The sequence below is a fragment of the Tachypleus tridentatus genome, chromosome 9 (assembly GCF_004210375.1).
Source record: "Tachypleus tridentatus isolate NWPU-2018 chromosome 9, ASM421037v1, whole genome shotgun sequence".
In the NCBI taxonomy this organism is placed as follows: Eukaryota; Metazoa; Arthropoda; class Merostomata; order Xiphosura; family Limulidae; genus Tachypleus; species Tachypleus tridentatus.
Window position 1 is genome coordinate 93,136,932 of NC_134833.1, and position 22,768 is coordinate 93,159,699.

Sequence of the window (22,768 nt, forward strand, 5' to 3'; positions counted from 1 at the left end):
TAAATAACAAGATGTTATAGTATTACCCTCTTAGACCCGACTAATATTATAAATGTGTATAGTTCCTATCCTCCACCGTTACATGTTTTATCTAGATATTCAATAGTTATAAAGAGATCTACATAGTAGCAGGTCTTGTGTAAGGAAGGTGATAAAACCACCACTTCTTTAATCTACCCATACACGATATGAAATGTCCAATAAGTAATTCGAATTATTTTCTCTACAATACATTTTATAAATAATTTTATTGTAAAATTATACGCACATTATGTAATTACATGCACAAAGTGTTATTACATATAATTATACAGAAAATGATTTAAAATATTTAATTAACGTTTTCTCCTCGAACAAATTACAAATAAATTTATGTACTAACATTTTAATATTAAATATTAAGAAATGCGTATTATTAAAAGTTCTACAACACCTAGGAAGATGTGATTACATAATGTTTTGTATTGCATTTAATGGTTTGTTTGTTTGTTTGTTTTAGAATTTTGCGCAAAGCTACTCGAGGGCTATCTGCGCTAGCTGTCCCTAATTTAGCAGTGTAAGACTAGAGGTAAGGCAGCTAGTTATCACTACCTACCGCCAACTTTTGGGCTACTCTTTTACCAACGAATAGTGGGATTGACTGTAACATTATAACGCCCCCACGGCTGAAAGGGCGAGCCGTTTGGTGCGACGGGGATTCGAACCCGCGACCCTTAGATTACGAGTCGAACGCCTTAACCCACCTAGCCATGCCTGGCCACCTGAATGTAATATTAGCACCCTTCGGTATACATATCATTTGTTTATGTATGTACTCACCAAAATAAATATCATTATATATAGATAAAAACTGAAAATATTTTTTACTTTATTAAAAGTAAATTTTTTTTTCTATTTCTACGGGTAAATTTATAAATTTGTCTATTAAAGAATTTATCATTATTACCAAATCATTAAGAGGTATAGATTTAAACAGCCTAGTAAAATCATATGGTTCAGTTGTATCTGCTAATAGTCTTTCAATTAAATTTTCTAAAGTTTTAAGAACAAGCTCAATGTTTTTAATTTTTCACAGATCATGTTAATTACTCTTTTGTAATCTAAGGAATAACTGATTCAGCAATTTACTCAATAAAGCTTCAGGTTGTTTTGATTTAGTACTTACTGAACTAGAAATAAATCGAATGTAATAGATTTATGTGATTTAGGTGTCGCATATAAACATGATAATTCTACAAATGGATTTTTTGTAAATCAATTTTTTATAGTTTTTTTCAACAAGTTGTTAATAATATTTTCTTTAGACTTATTTTGTAATTTAAAAGTCTGTGTTCTATTTAGTTCATCTATATGTATAAAGACGAAATGAGCGTTTGTTTGCACCCTAATCCTTCCGAACCGTCTGCGCCAATCTCAACCAAAATTTGTACGTAAACACTGTGAATTATGGGTAATGCCCTAAAGGGACCAAAAATGGAATTAACCTATTTATAATTTGTAGATCCTGTTGGCAAATTATTCCTAGCTTATTTAGTCAATCTCAAATAATCTTAGACAATGATGAATATTTTAAACGCATTAAAAGTCAAAGTAAGAAAGTTGTTGGATTGTTTCTCAAACAACCATGCTTTTCTCGTGAGATATAGAGTGTTAAAGGGTTGGATTACTTCAGAATCTTTACATACTGGTAGATGGAAAGCAAACTGAAAGTGTTGTTTATGAAGAAGCTTTGTTATAATTTTAAAATAAAGTTTATGCTGAAGTTATTACTTTTAATATGTGAAATCTGTTAAACTTATGCTGTCGTAATTAAGCCTAAATATTCCACGTCAGATGACGAGTATGTCAGATGATTAGTTATAAGTTACAGATGAAGCCAAAATTACAGTTGGCCTTATCGATAGGTACAATAATATATTTCTCTTGTATTTTAGTTTTAAATTAAATAAAAAGAATTTAAATCTATTGGATATTTGATTAATTTAATAAAAGATCATTTTTTATCCTATTAGTAATATAATATCCCCATTCTAAAACTCAATTTGAAGGATAATGTTTAGAACAATTAATTATTTACCTTTTTCTTTATTGAATTTAGGATATTTACTTTCTTATATTGTGTATTTATTCTTTAGTGAACATCTTTCATTATGATTTCGTTTATAAATTGTCATAATTATATACAAATTTCCAGTAATAATATGCTTTTGAAAATAATTTGAGTAGCACTCGCATGGTAAATTATTCACATTATTAATATCGAAATTATTTAAAAAGTCTTTATAATGATATATATAAGTGGCCTTATTGGAATTTTATATTTAAATCTGATAATAGGTTTTAAGTATTTTAAAGGAAAATATTTCGTATTAAGAATCGTGCACAATTTTAGAAATTTGTAAGTTCAGAAATTAAGTGTTTAACATTATTATGTTGAAAATTAAATATAATTACAGATTTTTCTAATACTTTCAACTTTGAAGTGTTTAGTTTTTACATAGTTTTGTAAAAACAACTACAACTCTTAATAATAGTATAAGTAATCTAAATCTGTACATAAATCAATAAAATTAACCTAATTTATTTTTTAACCTTTCCCTTTTGTTTTTCTTTTTTGTCGGTTTATTGCGAATACTACCTAACTAAAATATATTACCAATTTAGTTAATATTATTTAAACTTATAGCAGTAGTACCATTATAATTTTAATTAAAAACATAAGAATATAAAGTTTTATATTTTATAATAAAACAATTTTCCTTTTCTAACTTATTTGTATCTGTACCAACGATTTCCGATATTATAATTACTAGTGAAGTGAAAGGGTGAATTGTGAAATGTTCTAATTCAACAGTATTTACCGCATTATTTTTACTTTGAGATCTATTCAGAGTCATGCAAATATGTAGAGGATCAGAAGTTTGTCCACATTTTGCATATGGCGTATATGTATATAACATGTTAATTAGTAAATAAATGATTTTAATTTACAAATGGAATAGTTATAAGTAATTGAATGAAAAAAAAAACTAGTCAAAAAGTAATGCTCAAACAAATGCTTTAATTTTTAAAATTAATTTTGCTTTCCTTGTGAGCAACCACCTACCCACATCTGGCTGCAGGTAGCGAAAGGTGGCAAAGACTGGGGACGTTGCAGGCTGGAATACCTACACTGCTGGCCAAAATTTTAAGGCCAATGAACGTAAAGAAAAAATATGCTTTGAGTTGTTGAACTCAACCACTTATTTGAGTAGAGCTTCGAAAGAGGAATATAAGAAAACGGAAAAAAAACAAATATTTTTATCATTTAATAGGGAAAATGTGACCACTATGAAATTAGCCGTAAATACTAGCTGGTCAAAAGTTTAAGACCATACCAAAAAGAAGTCCTAAACATGCTCGTACTCTCAGCCCAGGGGCGTTATAACGTTACTGTCAATCTCACTACTAATTTGTAAAAGAGTAGCGGTGGGTAGTGATGACTAGCTGCCTTCCTTCTAGCTATACACTGCTAAATTAGGGACTAGCGGCTAGCGCAAAATTCAAAAACGCATCAAAATTTATTTTAGTGGTTATCGTATTTACACACACATACACACGTAAAAGTTACCAATAGGGACACTTCATAACTCTTTTTTTAATATTATTAACAGGATCCATATGTGCAGTTTTGCTCGTTTGATATTTATTCCGGTGCCTCATTTTGTATTTACTGTCTGTATATCCAGTCAAACACATACACATTCAGCATTAACGAAATCATTCAAAAGCATAGTATAGGTCTTTCTAGATGGATAGAACAATAGGAACAAAGTAGCAGAAGACAACAAAAAGGTGCTTCTGTCACGAATAATATAATAGAAAAGTCAAATGGAAGTTTTAAGCACCGTCTGTGGATTAACATCTGAATACTTTAAAGCGCTTAAGGAACTAAGGTCAAACAGGAATGATTAAACCAGGACATGATAATCATTATCACTAAAACCATCTACATTTTTTCTTCCCTTCACAAGATCATATATTTATGTGAAAACACTGAAACGAAAGTCGTTATTAAAGGAAAAGTGTCAAGGCTTTTCATGTTATATTAGTGCTTATTTATTATATCTTCTCACCTCCTCCACTGGTAATTTGACAACTCATACACTGCTTCTATTCTCGTTTGTTACTGGAAGTTCCACCTCTGGTGCTATAATGGACGAGTGATGCACAGAGAGTTTCTGGTCATAGACTGTGTTTCGAAGTAAACTCTATTCCCAATGTGCGCTCGGCCTCAATATCAATTACTCGTATATCATATTGTGTAAAGCTTTCTACTGAGAAACTTTTAACATTCGTGTTGCTGGGATTTTATGACTACCTGCTTTTTGCATCAATCCATTTTCTTGCTTCGTCTCTGAAGATAATGTTCTAGTTTTTATTATCGGATCAAACCCACTATCGATAGCTATAAAACCAATATGTACCCAAGTGTTACAAGGTTTCTTATCAATGATCTCCCCTTCCTATAGTTCAGCTGTGAGTCTGAGAGTTCGAACTTTTAAAAATTGGATTTCGACGCTAGTGACGGGCACAACATCAGTTTTGTGCGTAATGTCAAATAAACATACTTTCCTGAAATCGACAATTAAATAAGAAAAGAACAATTGAAAATTAAACACTTTTAGTTTCCTTAGCAAAGTTTAACCGAGCTGTTTCGTGATGTGGGAGGAGGCGTGGCCTTTGAACACGTTTACGGTTTTTAAAGTCTTTTTTTCGTAGATGCCATCTTATTGTTCTTGAGGTGCATTCTGCATCCGTAAGGGCTTTAATCTGGTTCGACGATCGGCTGGTGTCTTGTCGGACAACCCGTTGAATCCTCCTTCTCAAGGCCAGAGAAAGTTTCTTGGGCCAATCACTTGAAATTATCGTTCTGTATTTCTCAGGGTCTTTTAAAAAATTTGCAACAGCAGTTTTACTATGCCCAATCTCATCAGCGATGGCACGTTGAGAAACGCTTCGTTTTAGTATGGTCTTAAACTTTTGACTAGCTTGTATTTAGGCTAATTTCATAGTGTTCACATGTTTCCTATTAAATGCTAAAAATGTTTTTTAAAATTTTTTCTCTTTTCTTATTTTCATCTTTCGAAGCTCTACTCAAATAAGTGATTGAGTCTAACAACGCAAAATGCATATTTTTTCTTTATGTTCATTGGCCTTAAGATTTTAGCCAGCACTGTATGCCTGATTAATTTTTTTTTCTTAATCATATGAGGCCATGGAAATTGTGGTCAAACCGATAGATGGCGTACCCCAAATACAATTCAGGTCTAAAACCCGAGACTCATAACATAATGACCGACCTTATGATTTATGTCCCGGTGCTGGATGTTTGTGTTGTGGCCGAGACCACAAGCCTCGTCTAGCATCTCAGGTAATTTCACCATGACCCATACTAACAATAACATTCATTTCTGTATTAATTCAAATACTTAGAAAAATGTATTTGTCCAGCCTTTCATTGGTTAAAGTTTAGACAACATTGCTCTATATATTTGACCATCTGATATATACGTTAAACGTGTGGCCAGGACATTTTATTAAAAGTGAATTCACTTAATAAATTATCACCTACTGGTAGCAAATATATCTTGATAAATATTTAAAAAATGACAAGTTAAAATTAACCAACTACTGTATGCATATATAATATATATATATATATATATATATTTATGTAAACTGATTGAATTGCTTCTAGTATGAGGGTCAATATATTTTATTTCATCTTTCTCTAGATAGTAATATAAACTCGATTCTTTGTTTGAAGTTAAGCACAGAGTTACACAATGGACCATTTGTGCTTTGCCCGTCACGGGTATCGAAACCCGGTTTCTCTCTTGTAAGTCCACATTCATACCGCTGTGCCACAGGAGCAAAAGTTGTTGCAAAATTATAATTGTCTGTTGGGCGCAAAGCTACACAATACCGAAACCCGGGTTTCAGCGATGTGAGCCTTCAGTATTGCCGCTGAAATTCTGGGGGTTAAAATGACAATAGAATGTTAAACATTAGCTTACGGAAAAAAATTTGGTATTATGCACACGAAGACGGAAAGAAGCAAACAAAAATGTAATTGCGTTTAATATACATTGTCATATGTTTAAACAGTATAGTTATTTGGGCCAAAATATCAAAATCAAAGCAGTTAACAAGTACATTTTTCAAAAGAAGAATGTTCTTCATAAGTTAGTTTTTAGGTATCAATACTAAGCGACTGATAATTCAAGAGAATTAAAAAGTGAGTAACTGTTTCTTATCATTAACTCATCTAAAATTATGCTTTTATTATCACTAAACAAAACTGAAGAGAATTATCCATTAGGATAGCTGTTGGAAGCAAATAATTTATTATGGCTAATGAAATGAATACCGTTATTATCGAAATTGAAAACTTAAGTCAGACAAATTAAACACTCTTTTTTATGTTGATGGAATAAAGGATATCTTTTTGTTTTAAGATCTTTAAATAAGGAATTGAAGTGACATTAAAATAATAATCTCTATTTGCACCACATATTCAAGCAGAATAGATGAAAGGAAAAAAAACTGAACCAAAATAACTTGATTTGCTGTAAATTAAACTGTTCTTACTTACTAAACAATAAACGATCTAAGTTACACTCAAAGTAATTTTTCGTTACACGAAAAATCAACTGAAACAATAATGTATTGAAAGAAATGTCCCATACCTGTACCTGAAGACTTAAAATGCATATAAGTTTATTATTTTAAAAATAAATGACGTATACACGATTTAAGCATAACGTGTTTATTTTTGTGTGTATATATATACACACACACATTATATATACACGTTTTTATATAAAAAGTGGCTTTTAAACCAGTAGAATGAAAAAACAAAACAAGCAAACTAGTTCAGGTCTTTTTTGATCATATTCATACATTATTTATATATTTTGTGCTGATTTATATGCATTCATTTATAGTTATATTTATTGCGCTCCATTCTGAGACTAATGAGCAGTCTTACTCTATAAGAATTAAAAATAAGGAAGAATATACCTGAGTTTATTATATAAATAATATAAAATAAGAAATGTAAGCTGTACAAATATGCTCGCCCTTTCAGCCGCAGGTGTACTCTAGTGCGAGAGTTAATCCCACTATTCGTTGGTGAAAGAGTACCCCCAAGAGATGGCGGTGGGTGGTGATGACTAGCTGACTTCTCTCTCTAGAGTTTCACTGCTAAGTTAGAGACTGGTAGCGCAAATAGTACTTCCATGGCTTTACAAGAAATTGAAACCAAATCAAACTGTAACGCCTTTGATACGTTTAACTTTGGAATTATCCATATCTAACTAAACTCTCTTCGAACAAAGATATAAATATGTTATAACCACATAGAACTTGTTTTAACAAAAGGCATGAAACATAAATTATATTGTATGAACAGAAGTAATTTCTTGATAGTGAAAAAATAATCTGTTAAACACTCAAACCCCAAGTGGTACAGAGCTATATTTTTGGATTTACAGAATTAGAAACCAGGTTTTGATATCCCTGGTGGACAGGCCCGGCATGGCCAGATGGATAAGACACTCGACTCGTAATCTGAGGGTCACGTGTTCGAATTCCCGTCACACCAAACATGTTCGCCTTTTCAGCCGTGAGGGCGTTATACTGTGACGGTCAATTCCACTATTCGTTGATAAAAGAGTAGCCCAAGAGTTGGTGCTGAGTGGTGATGACTATCTGTTTTCCCTCTAGTCTTACACTGCAATATTAGGGACTGCTAGCGCAGATAGCCGTCGTGTAGCTTTGCGAACGAAATTCAAAACAAACCAAACCAGAGCACAAATATTCCACTGTGTAGATTTGTGCTTAATTACAAATAAACAAAGTAAATTTAACTGGTAATAATGAATTGTAAGGAATTGAAAGTTAGTGAAGTTTATTGTTTGTTTGTTTTGAATTTCGCGCAAAGCTACTCGAGAGCTATCTGCTAATTTAGCAGTGTAAGACTAGAGGGAAGGCAGCTAGTTATCACCACCCACCGTCAACTCTTGGGCTACTTTTTTACCAACGAATAGTTGGATTGACCGTCACATTATAACGCCCCCACGGCTGAAATGGCGAGCATGTTTGGTGCGACCGGGATTCGAACCCATGAATTACGAGTCGAACGCTTTAACACGCTTGGCCATGTAGGGCCAGTGGAGTTTATTTTGAGAAGTAGAATATTATGACTTTCTATATTTTAATCAATTATTTTACAAAGTAAAACAAGTGGTTACTTTTTTACACAAAGAAATATTGCCGACTTTCATCAACTACTAGTTTCAATAAAATGTGTTCGATAGTTTATTAACCATTATTTGGAACAACATAATTTAGTATATATGTTACTTACCTAAACATTATTAATCTTATATTCTTTCGAGACATCATGTATTGAAACAAAATGTTTAATTAACTTTCCATATGAGGTTTCCAGTTTCTTGTGTATATAGTATTTTCCTGATTTATCTCATATTCCGAGTAATGAACGCTTGTAGATTTTCTACATTAATCCCAGTATTTATTTAGTTTGCTAAAAATAAAATAATAAATCTCTGTTGGTTGTACTGCAAATTAATACGAATTATTTTCAATGATTTGCATTTTAATGAGAAATTTTCAGCTGCTTAAACGGAATTATACCTCATGGTGGAGAACCATGTATAATTAAACTTCATGATAGAAATTCATACTGAAAGAGAATGGACGTTAAAAGCTGGGAAAGAGTATTATTTCATATGTTTTGAAACTGTCTTACAACAATTGTTTAAATATCAGACGTGGAAAGACAGGTGTACAACTTTAGAACATGTTAATATTTTTTAATGTTACAAGACTTTAGTCCAAGAAGAAAGTAATAAGTAAGAACGAAAGTCAACCAGGCTTTGAAAGTTTTTAAAAAAACGTAAGGATGTCATAATCACTAAACCAGAAAAGCAATGAGGTCTAAAGTTTAAATAAAGTAGATTACCCAAACAAGTCGACTTCCTAATGTTCGCAAATGGGAAGCTCAGTAGACCTTATTATTTACAGTAAAGGCACCTGTAATCAACAGTTAGGAAAATTTTTATCCTGTTTTCTAAAGTTTACACAGAATGAATATTTGGTTAACGATAGTAGTAAGCTCCTTACTTCATCAACCAAAGAATGTCATTTCACGCTCATTAGCTACCTGAGGGGATAGAGGAGTGATGCTATCGAACATGATGAGGTCATAGTTCCAGGTTGTGCCACTAGGTGACGCGTCATTAGGAGCTAGTTGCTAGGTCGCTATCAAAGGAGGCCATGATGTTTAAAGTTGCCACCAGGGGCACGTTATTGTGCCGGTATGGTGCCAAAAGTTATTCCGAGAGGGACATGACACTAGGCCATCATGACAGGCGGCCATGATGGATTATTACACAATAGTAACACGAAGTTGATAATGTGTTTCTGAGCAGCCAATACTCATATAATACATGCTTTAACATGAATATAATTAAGCATTAATTTGATAGTTAATTAATTCATTTATAATTATTTCCTTCTAAAGAGAACGCTTAACTAATTAAGTTAATTATTTATAATTAGTTAATCAATTCATTAAATCATCATCCAAAGGACACTTATAGATTTCAGTTTTAAATACATCATCATAAAAAGCACACTTACGGAATTCAATTTTAAATACATCATTATAAAAAGGACTCTTAACACTAATTTGTCATAAAAGAGTGCTTATCATTAAACAATTTACATTTCCTCACCATTTAATTTAAACAGTCCTGAAAGGACAATATCTTAACTAAAACTTACACAATCAAGGTTTCAGTAGTAATTTATTATTCAGTTACCTTTCCTGTCCTAAAAGGACTATATCTTACTCAATCAAGTAATTATAGGTTTACAGTAGCATAAACATAAAATTTTATTAATTTTCTGAACCTTGCAAAGCGATCTACGTTAACGTCTGTTTGGGACGTATTTACATTAAAACTTCAGTTAATTACCATTATTTTAATAACTGTCTATTTTAACAAATCAGAAGGTATTACTTGACCATCCATAAAACAGAGTACATATTCCTTGGCTGCCATGACAGGCATTCATGGTACATAACTACAAGTCGTTCATAGAGAGGATATCCTGTATTAATTAAAATTTGTACTTTTACTAGTTTATTTGTAATAATGTAACATGTTAATATCTGTTTAAATGAGATCACAATTTGCATTTTTATTACATATGATTAATTATTATTTTATAACAATAACACTTACCATAAACCTTTGAGGACCACATTAGTTTGTGTGTTTTCTTATAGCAAAGCCACATCGGGCTATTTGCTGAGTCTACCGAGGGGAATCGAACCCCTAGTTTAGCCTTGTAAATCCATAGACTTACCGCTGTATCAGCAGGTGGCGACCACATTAGTGATGTAACATGCTCAAAACACAGTTTCAATTATAATCTATAAAGTATCTGAGTTTTTCTAACTGGCATCATATAGTCATGAAACACATATATACAAATTTCTACATGTCGTTTCTCCACTTTGTAATACAATTCACAACTAACAAACATGTATGATCTCAAATGGATATCAAACTTGTTAAACCTAGATACTGTTTAACTTTACTTCATACACACACATTCTAAACACAGACTTTTAAGAATTACAAAGGCCATCAAATGGTCACACAAATAGAATTCGCAAACTTACTACAAAAATACTGACGCCATTACCGTCTCCACTTCAAACAATCTAAGAACAGAGGATTGTCACAGTTTGAAGTGTTTGTTATTCAAGGCCACTGACCTTCTTGCTTAAGAAATATAAAATTTATAAAACCATTGGATCCGAATGAGCAATTCTGTTTCACGATAACTGGCTAGCTAGTCCAAGGATCATAAATTATAAACGAAACGAAAAAAGAGTATGGGTAACATGAATTATACAACTCAGTGTGGATCATATGTTATCATACATATAGAACATCAGTTACTATGATCATTTTACAAGATTAATAATAAACTTTACAAAAGGTTAGTATTTACTTTTACAGATCTCTAAATATATTCCGTTAGACTATAATTATAGTCTTTATCTATCTATACATAACATATTTAATAATGAACTCTACATATATATATATACCATACTTTAATTAGTTTTATTGAAATGTAAAAGTCAGCAAACATAACGTTTAAATGATTATTTTATTACTCAGCATAGTTTATTATATACTGTACCGTAAAACTATTGAATATTTCAGTTTATTTAGAATAAAATGAAAGCTCTATTATACTTAAATGTGAGACATTTACAACACATTTACGGAAAAAGTTTATATACTGTTGCTATCTATGCATTTACCATGTAATTAAAATATATGATTCACTTTACAATACTGTAAATAAGTGGTGACACATATGACTTAAATACAAATTTTGTATCTAATTAAACTGTACATTTCTAAACTGTAATTATCAATGATGAAACATTGTCTCTATCTATGTCAGTTAATTACATAGTAGTACAAAATACTAATTCTATATTCTCAGTATTTGAGGGGCTAATGTACAATTATTGCATACTGTGTCCAGCGTAAGGCAAATGGTCAAAGTGTATCAATCGGCTTACAACAATTTTGCAAAATGAAATATTGATTATACATGAGTATGTGAGATTTCTTTATCACTTTAAATGTCTCATGTTTAGAAACATTAATGCTATATATGTATTACAAGAAAATTTAAAATAATTAAAATGGCCAGTTTTGTTTTTTTCTAACAGCAGTAGTAAGTTCATTTTACGATATTTTTAAAAATCGAAGATAAGAGAAATGTTTTGTTTACATAAACATTTCTATCAGGATTTTTTGCACAAAAAACAGTCATAACAATTACACAAAGAATGTATTAATTTTCTAAATAGAATGCTAGAAACTGGGTTTCGATACCCGTGGAGGGCAAAGAGCCGATATTCCACGGTTTAGCTTTGTGTTTAACTACAAACAAACAATTGTCTAAAATATCTTGAGGTATGCCAATAATCATGTTAATTATAGAAAAAATACTCTTTTTACCTTTGTCATTTATCTAGTAATTCATTTTTGCTACAACTAAATTAATAAAAGGATGACTTACTTAAAAGTTCACAAAACATTGAAATTAACTTATAGACCCATACGATATTGAACTTGTGTCAAAGATGATCATGCAACGATCATATCTGTAAACTAATGTTGTAAGCAAAGGATGATGTCATCATTTTCTCAACACGTTATCAATGATTAGAAAGAAGAATCTATCATTATCTTAGGGATCGTTACATATTGATACTTCAAATAGCAATTTTATCATTTCCTGTAGATTATTCCCTTTAAGTTTAGATCATACCATACAAATCAAAATTCGAAGCAATCTTTCCATGTCATTGAAAGCCATTAAATAAGAATCAAATGCAAAGTTCTGCTTGATCAGTAACATTTCAATCAAACTTTGGCTCTGCTATGTCCCTAGGTGGTCGTCACTTGGTCATTGATACATAACAGTTGAAGGTAAATATGTTTTTGTGTTTAATAACTACTCGAAATACTTGTTTCTTCATATTGTTGGCCCAGCATGGCCAGGTGGTTAAGGCACTCGACTCGTAGTAATCCGAGGGTCGCGGGTTCGAATTCCCGTCACACCAAACATGCTCACCCTTTCAGCCGTGGGGAGGTTACATTGTGACGGTCAACCCCATTATTCGTTGGTAAAAGAGTAGTCTAAGAGTTGGCGGTGGATAGTGATGACTAGCTGCCTTTCACCTAGCCTTACACTGCAAAATTAGGGACGGCTAGCGCAGATAGCCCTCGTGTAGCTGTGCGCGAAATTCAAAACAAACCAAACCAAACCAAATAACATTGTTAATGATATACAAAAATCACCACAATACCGAAAATTAGTTGACACTTATAATCGCAAAAGAACCTTTAGTTATAAATCAAGTATTATTTTTCGACTATTTCAAAAGAGTTATACATTGTACTGTTTGTAATTAAGCACAAAGCTGTACAATGGGCTATCTGTGCTTTGCCCACCATGAGTATCGAAACCCGTTTTAAGTACGCAGAGATCTCGCTGTGTCAATGGAAGGGGTCAAATTTTGAAAGTTGCACTCCTTTAGTCTTTAATAAATAAAATCTACTCAAAACCTTGATATATCGAGCGTTTAAAATATCAGGAAAATCGAAGCGTTTTGAAGCAAGAAGTTGAGAACATTAAACAAAACTTAGATAAATCTGTTTCTGTTGTCTTCGTAAATAGGAAAATTAACACAAAAGCTGAAAAACTAAATACAAAATATATCTTCATGCAAGGTTTTCCGAAGAAAACTCACTTTAATCATACCTTAATTAGCCACTAATTCATACATGATTAAAGAAAAAAATTATCAAACAGTTACAACAACAACTTCAGTTTAAATGCATATTTAAAACAAGGATTAAGGTAAAAGGATTTTCAATTTTAAATACAAACAACATCTATTGAATAACTTGCTAGTGGTGTATCAGGGTCGTGAGGAGCGATAAGGATAGTCAGGTCATGGCGTGACCACTTTTTTAAGGTAGGTGTAGCTACAACTTATGTATTAAAAATTGCTTCTTTTAATTCAATACATTATTTCATGTGTATGCAGGAGCTGTAATTAAAATGGCAAATAATTTAATCCCATAGCATTAAATTTTCAAATATGTTTCTGGTGGGCGTGCTTAATCCCTAGAAATAGCATGCTTTGCACACATTGTGTGTCACACTGATTAGGCTTGACCACTTCAAACCTGCTTCCCACGGCGATACTGCATGACCGAAGAGCCACAAAGTATACATTAGATTAACCACTACAAGGCTATACGTTGAATAAATGAACACTGTTACTCCAAAACCTACAATACCAATAGTGTTATCTACTCTTGTCTATACGACTGTAACAATGTGCTTACGTCCAGCATCATTCGTGTCATCCTTCATTGTAGGGAAAAATTCCACTTTTGACCGTTGTAATTTCGTGTTATTGAACTAAGAATATCAGGACTTAACCAGAAGATTAATTTATCTTTATCTTTAATTGTAAAGTAATAATAATAATAAACAGAGCACGAATTTCATTTGTTGAAGGGAAAACGAAAATGTTCATAAAGAGCCTACTGATGGATTCATTTATCCATCCATCTGTCTTTATTAAAACTAAAACCATTTGTCCTTCAAACTTAAAACTAAGGCCATTTTAATACATTTCGCGAATGTTCCAAATACGTAAGTTTTTAATTTTTAATTTCACTTTGAGGAATTATTTTCAGATTGATTTTTTTAGTAATTAAGAATTGCATTGAAATTAAATTGTACTTTTAGAGCATTCAAGATGACTTGCTATAATTATTTTTTTAAGTTGTGAAAACTTTAATGTATCTCAGTTGTTCAGCTCTGTTGGCTTCGTTCGTTTAGAGCTACGTATATAGCTTTAAAAAATTCGACAAAGCTGAATATTTCATTCTTCATTGAATTTTATTATAAGGGTAGAAGAGACTAAGGTTTAGATAAGGACGTTCTTTATTTTTGTTATTATATTAAGTAAGCTTCAACGTAGAATTTCGCTCACTCCACAAGTATTTTTCATCAGTGGTAAGTCATATTATTGCAGGGTCACGTGTTAAATACAAGAGGAAGGTTTGTAAGTATTGTCACTCTCAATGTTCTTATCAGTGCTTAAAATTATTCACGCTTTCCCAGCAGGCCTAAAGAATGTTCTGAAACTGATAATATTCCTTCCGTTGTAGGAGTATTCTAACATGCAATTAATGTGGCAGAGAGCAAAAGATAAGATCGTATTCTAGATAGAAATAAGAGATTCGCCGTAAATTTCGGAATGTTATTCAGATTAACGACCACAAGTGACGTTTCGTACCAGAACGTTTGTACTATATTAGCGATATCGAAAATTATACATTACTGCGGCTTTATCTAGATTTTCAAACTGGTTCTTTTGCAGTTATAAGTATTTCTCCAAGAAATTAATCCTTATTTTAAAGGAAAAATCAGAAATTCAGCCAAACTTATCGCAGTTGGATACGGCAAGTAAATAATATTTTAGTTTTTTTAATCGAATCAACTACTGCTACTAACTTTGATGTTTGAAATTAATTTCAAGTTGCACGTTCCTGCATTCGTTGGGCCATCGAAAAGTAACAACCTGATGTTCCTGCATATATCTCATTGACCTAGTAAGAGGGTTACGTTTATAAAAATACCTAATGTCTAATATAACATTTTGTGTGTGGTGAACTTTCGTGTTGTGTTTTATTTTGTGATGTTCTATTGTGGAATTAAATTATGACTGTTACAATTACCACAACTATTATTATTATTATTATTGTTAAACGTTTGTCATATTAATTACAGGGGATGCGTTTTTAAATAATCAGGTTAGATTTTAACTCCCCACGAAAATCAGCATATTTTATTCAGTCCTCTAGTGAAATAAATTTGATAAATGATGTTTTATTTCATATGCTCCCTTAACATTACTTGCTAATGAATCTTACATCGATTTTTCTAGGGATCATAAGGCGATGACTGGATCATTTAATTTCTTAGCGATTTTTAAAATGAAAGTTTTGTTTGAAAATCTTGACATCATTCACTATTACTTAATTTTCAAAATAGCGCGGATGCAGTAGAGCTAATAACGCAGCGTAAGTATTCGTTGCAGGTAAGATGTAAAAAAATAATAATTATAATAGGAAACAAAAGCTGGTTGCTGTTTGGCCATTGGCCTTTCGAAGTTGACCATGCAGATGGCTAACAGGTTACTATTGACTATATGAATGGCCAGTTGGCTGCTTATTACCAGTTATCAATTCGAAAGGACAATGTCCAACTGTCAGTCAAGTTTTGTTCCCTATTACAATGAATATTTGATCTAGTTATTATGATACGAGTCAAAGCAACCCTAAAATATCACCAGTGCCTTACAACAGCTCTCTAGTTAAATACATGGTGAAACATGATATATACACCACTTACAAACAATGTAAACATGGTACATAACCCACTTATAAACAAAGGAAACAAGATCCCTAAGCCAGTTACAAACAATATAAACATGGTACATAACCCACTTGTAAACAATGGAAACATGACCCCTAAGTCAGTTACAAACAATGTAAACATTGTAGGTAACCAACATATACACAGTGGAAACATGACCCCTAAGCCAGTTACAAACAATGTAAACATGGTAGGTAACCAACATATACACAGTGGAAACATGACCCCTAAGCCAGTTACAAACAATGTAAACATGGTAGGTAACCAACATATACACAGTGGAAACATGACATCTGAACCATTTGCAAACAATGTAAACAGACGATACGTAATCCACTTTATGAAGTGAATATCCGAGAATTCGAAGTTGCTGGCTATTCTTTATATTTGAACTGGTTTGGGAAAACAATCAACGAAGTTTGCACTGAACTACTTGTTGGTGGTTTCCTGTTTTAACATGTGAATTACTGTTGGCGACTTCCTATTTAAATACGTGAACTACGGTTGGCAATTTACTATTGTATTAAATGGATTACATTAAGTGATTACCTATTCTAGCAAAAAAAATAAAGTTGTTAATTTCCTACAGTAGCAGATGGATTAAAGTTGACAGTCTCTTTTTCTAAGAGATGAATTACAGACAGTGATGTGTTATTGTAAATGACAGATTGTGGTGTGATTAAATGTGCAACGAATAATTACAGTAACCCGTTTTAGGACTAAAAATGTGTGTTAATTCAGTTTTTCCAACACTCTGAACCGTAAAGGAAGAATATATAAAATATTCAGCCACTGTGAGAAGATTGGATTTATACATCTTAATAGAAAATGCTTTACACTTTCCAACAGGAAGTATTTTACACTCCCTAACAGGAAGTACTTTACTATAGTTTGCAAACGTTGCGTCTACGTAAACTCTATTGGATTTTTATATGATTAAAATATATTTGTAAAATATGTATAGCCTTGATAAATGATCAGCTTTGTGAATCCAACAAGTGACATCAATAGATATCACCTTAGAAAAACTAATGTTAATTATTTACCCATCTGCTTTAATCGTTGTACTATTTTAAAGTCTCAGGGAACTGAACACATTGTTGGGTTCAGTTCCCTAAGACTTTAGAAATGTCCAATGATTAAAGTCTGAGGGAAGTGAACACATTGTTGTGTACTTATGAATAAACGCGACCACTTTAATACACTGCATACAAAGTAGTGTTGTTTGAGGAAGGAAAAAAGGTTATACGTTTGAAAAGAACTAAATATTAGAGTAGTTATCCAGCTTGTGCTGTGATACTCTCGCTTTCCTTGATATACTATCGAGGACACTACAGAGAGCCTTCATGATTCTTCCTATTTCGAGTATCCCCAAAAGAAACTTTGATCATACTTCCTGACTCAGGATTAGTGAGTTTTGGTGAAGAAACAACTAGAAAGATAAAAAAATCTCTTAAACCTCTCTATCATGATGAAATCATAAAGATTGCATGACTTGTAACTAAACGACACGAGTTGCTAAAAGTTTACTCAAGGGAGAAAACTTTCTTAAAATTTTGCTGGTCGTTAAATAAGATGTATATGAAAGTCTTAAGTTTCATAAAATATTTATCAAAGTACCTAAAGATTTCATATACAAACATATACACACATTCCTGGTCGTTAAGCGCTGGTGCACACGTACCTCCGTTGAGATTGAAAAAATCCAATAACATTGGAAAGTTTTACACGTAAGTCAGAAATTCTGTCACGCTTAAACAAATCTGAATAGCATGCAAATATTTGTTTTAGTTTCCAGATTATATGTTTGGTTTGCTTGTTTCAGATTTTTGCGCAAGATATATAGGGTATATCTGCGCTAGCCGCCCAAAAATTTGAACAGAAAGACAGAGCAAGGGCAGCTAGTCAACAGCACTCACCCCTAACTCTTGAGAGCTACTCTAATTCAATATTGGAATTTGAACGTCACATTTGCAACATACCCAAAATATGAAGGTAGTTTTTATGCCTTAAAGGGGAGTAAATCATAATCCCTCAAGTCTACAGCCTGGTATGAGAATGAGAGAGATCGAAACATTGTTTGATTTCGGCGAAGTTTTTATCGTTATTACAATTTGAAGGCCAAGTTTCGACCAAAAAGGATATAGAGAGGTTTTCATTCTTAAGTCGCAACAAAAATTGCTTTTTGTTGTTTCTCAGCTAATCTTTGTCTAATGTGAAATAAAATATATCAATATACTTCGCCGTTTCCCCCAGTGGCTCAGCGGTATGTTTGCGGACTTACACCGCTAACAATCGGGTTTCGATACCCGTGGTGGGCAGAGCACAGATAACTTTGTGCTTAATTCAAAACAACAACGACAACAACAATATACTTCAGTAGAATACTTTGAAAAAACTCAGTTTTTAGATTTTGCGTTATCATCACGTTTCTTCACGTTTTTCTAAGCTTCTTATAAAATAATTCCGTTGTTTTGACTAAAGATGGCATTTCATTTTAATAAATTAAATTAATCGTATTTACTTCTAAATGTATAGTCCTTTATGTGTCATTAATAACTAAAATATTTAGAGTATTTAGATGACATATGACATGTGATCATAATTCATCATCCATTGTTATTCAACGGAACGACTTGTTATTTCTTTCTTTTCTTTTATCACTAAAATGTAAGGAAATTCACTGAAGAAAATATGTCACAGACAATATATACGTACAAGTCAAATAGACAAACTGTTTATATTACACCACTAAACGAGGTCTACTTTGTCTATTCGATTCATTCTTCTAAGCAACATGGCCCGGCATGGCCAGGTGGTTAAGGTACTCGTCACACCAAACATGCTTGCCATTTCAGCCGTGGGGGCGTTATAAAGTGACGGTCAATCCCACTATTTGTTGGTAAAAGAGTAGCCCAAGAGTTGGCGGTTGGTGTTGATGACTATCTTCCTCTTATCTAGTTTTATACTGCTTAATTAGGGACGTCTAGCGCAGATAGCCCTCGAGTAGCTTTGCGCGAAATTTAAAACAAAATAAATCTAAGCAACACTGACGAGCCGTTAATTCGGTGAAACTAGTCTGTTGCAGCGGGAGTAGCAAATAAATTAGACCTGTAGAGAATCTTTTTTTATAGTGAAATTCACGTTGCAATAATAAACTGTACTTAAAATAAGGAAATAACGTGTTGCGAATGTCTTATCACACTAGAAAAGGAGTTTTATGTTATCTGTGGGAAGTGCGAATTTCGAAGTACATGCTAACAGAATAATCTCCCCAGAAAAGCATCATTTTTTGAAATCTCAATCATTCTGTTCTTTTTAACTCAAAATAAATATTAACACACGTGCTCACATTTGATTGTAACAGTCTGTAACAAATTAGTCGTACTTTTATTTTGTAAGCGTTGTCACTTTACTCTTTATTTTTAACGTTTTAATTATGACTTCTTTAACAAATTTGCTGAACATATATGTAAAAGTATTTTAAAATATCCGTATTTTTACTATAAGTATCCGATAAAATTAATGTATGTATTCTTAAGTTGATTTTGATTATATTTTATGTTTTTACTGTAACCAGCCGTTACACTTTTATTGTACGTAACTGTAGCATTATAATGCCTTTTTAACTGTGACTAGCCGTTATACCTCTACTGTAATTATAGCTGTATGTTGCTATTATTATAACTTGTGGTCCAGCCACATTTATTTATATAAAAATATAAATTTTTATTGTTTCTTAGAGACATTAAATAATTGACCTGTCAATCATGGATATAAGATATATTTAATTCATGTCATCTCATAACAAATCTGGTACGTGCGAGAAACTCTCTTAGAGCGCATGTGACACACTATGATAACAAATGTGCGAACGAACCTAGTTATGAGTGAGTTATATTTTCTCAGAGCGTATGTGACTGAATATCTGTTTATCATTAAAACAAAGTTCCCGATGAAATTTGTACCAAACTCTAATGTGTGTTTTCGAGAAACTCTATGAAATGTATTAAGTTTTTGGTAAAATGTGTGTTATCACATAAGTTTTCAGACCTTTTATCAGACTGTGTTTAGATCAACTAAACCTAATAACGTGTATTTAAATCACTTATGATATGTATGACAAACTTTGTGACAACGTGAGTGACAAACTTTCTGTTTATATGCTTGACAGACTAGTTGATCAAATATATCACAATACTTTAACAACAGGTGCTGCAAACTGTGTGACAATATACATGCATATGTGTAACAGATTCTCCAATAACATGCGACATTAGTTTGCTGTGAATATGACAAACTTTCTTATTACATATGTTTTGCAATCATTTTGATACTAAATGTAACATATTCTCTAATGGCCTGTGTGACAAACTCTCTGTTAATAAAGCGTTTCTTTTGTGACAAAAACTGTTGAGAGTAGAAGCTAGTTTTCTGATAACATTGCAGCTAATTATTTGATCATACGTGTGACAAACGGCATGTTAGCGTGTATGCAACTTCAAGATATATTAATGTCACCTTATCATGTCCACAATGAAAGATGTTTAATGATAAAGCGGAAAATAAAATAAACAAATTTCAGAAATGGTTTGTTTCGGATATTTACGTAAAGCTAAATAAAGGCCTATCACTGCTAGCCACATTTCGTTTTGAACTGATAGACTAAATTACTAAAAGGTTTGGTCTGTTTTGAATTTTCGCGCAAAGCTACACGAGGACCATCTGCGCTAGCCGTTACTAATTTAGCAGTGTAAAACTAGAGAAAAGACAGCTAGTCATCACCACTCACCGCCAACTCTTGGGTTACGTTTTTACCAACGAATAATGGGATTGACCGTAACATTGTAACGCCCACACGTTGAAAGGGCAAGCATGTTTGGTGTGACGGGGATTCGAACATGCGACCCTCAGATTACGAGTCGAGTGCCTTATCCATCTGGCCATGCCGGGCTAAGACTGAAAGGAAGGCAGATAGTCAAAAGTATCCACCATCAACTCTTTAAGTATTCTAATGGAATAGCGGGATTTAATTATTATCTTATAACAAACGAATGGTCCGAAAATGCGGAACGAGATATTTTCTTCGATGTACAGGGACGTGAACCGTGGATCCTCACATCCAAAGCCCTTCACGCTAAGCATTAGACTTCGTCCCGCCCTGTCTCAGAAATACATTTCGCCAAAACTATTGCGACCATAAATGACGTAATGTTTATTTATTAGCTGTTTTTTTTAAGTGGTAGAATCTGACCTGTAACAAAGACATTATTAAAATGTCATTTTTCCGTTTCCCCAATGATTATACTTTGCACGCCTTATTTATATAGAGTATGCTAATATTTACTATTCTGATTGATGGTGTCAATAACATTAAAAAATATTTGAGTAAATTTTCCTTATCTTAATTACGCACTCGCAGAAATATTCTCTAGGTAAACTTCTACGACAGAAGAGAATGTGTTACAAATATGCAAGTCATTTTGACATAATAACACATTTTGTTGGTGGTTTCTGTCACGAAGAATCATAACAAAGATTACAGCATGTTTCTAACGGATACAATGACGATAAAAAATACCTCATAGTTTACTGCTTCAATATAAGCACTCCTAAAAAATGCCGTTAGTACAAAGTTTTATGTCGAATGTGATATAAATACAGTTATTTTCTTTTCCTTTTAGTTCACCACGTAACGTCATTAAGTTCCGGATATGAGACGCTCGGCGTACCGGAACTTCTAACAACCAGATTCTTTACGAATAGCATTTCGATCTTTTGAAAAGTCAGTAAGTTAAGTTTAATGTCTATCTTTGCCCAAGTGCGAATTAAATGAGTAAATGTCGGTAGCTTAAACTTGTAAAGAGCGTCAAATGGTTAGACGAAGGTATTACTGTGTAACAAATCATAACTTCTTGTAAAGAGCGTCAAATGGTTAGACGAAGGTATTACTGTGTAACAAATCATAACTTCTTGTAAAGAGCGTCAAATGGTTAGACGAAGGTATTACTGTGTAACAAATCATAACTTCTTGTAAAGAGCGTCAAATGGTTAGACGAAGGTATTACTGTGTAACAAATCATAACTTCTTGTAAAGAGCGTCAAATGGTTAGACGAAGGTATTACTGTGTAACAAATCATAACTTCTTGTAAAGAGCGTCAAATGGTTAGACGAAGGTATTACTGTGTAACAAATCATAACTTCTTGTAAAGAGCGTCAAATGGTTAGACGAAGGTATTACTGTGTAACAAATGATAGACGAAGGTATTACTGTGTAACAAATCATAACTTCTTGTAAAGAGCGTCAAATGGTTAGACGAAGGTATTACTGTGTAACAAATCATAACTTCTTGTAAAGAGCGTCAAATGGTTAGACGAAGGTATTACTGTGTAACAAATCATAACTTCAAACAAGTGATATTACACCACTCAGAAACAAATATTGTGTGTCGCAATCACTCGAGAAAAACAACAGATCTCATTACAAAGGTTTACCTAAGGTTTTGCTTTAATTTCACAAGTAATTTTATTGTAGTTTTAATATTAAATATGTTTTGTATACTTTTGAGACTTTCGAAACTTATTCTAGAATCAAGATGGTCGTTATGAAGCGAAGCCCAATTTTTGTCTTTA

General features: G+C 32.5%; 1 long non-coding RNA gene across 1 annotated transcript in view; it reads left to right on the plus strand.

Moving 5' to 3' along the window:
• Nucleotides 1–22,768, plus strand: part of LOC143225767 (uncharacterized) — a 39,902-nt gene that overhangs the window by 15,122 nt on the left and 2,012 nt on the right. The window contains exon 2 of the long non-coding RNA XR_013014063.1: nt 21,819–21,923. This is a non-coding gene — a long non-coding RNA (uncharacterized LOC143225767). The remainder of the gene's footprint in view (nt 1–21,818; nt 21,924–22,768) is intronic.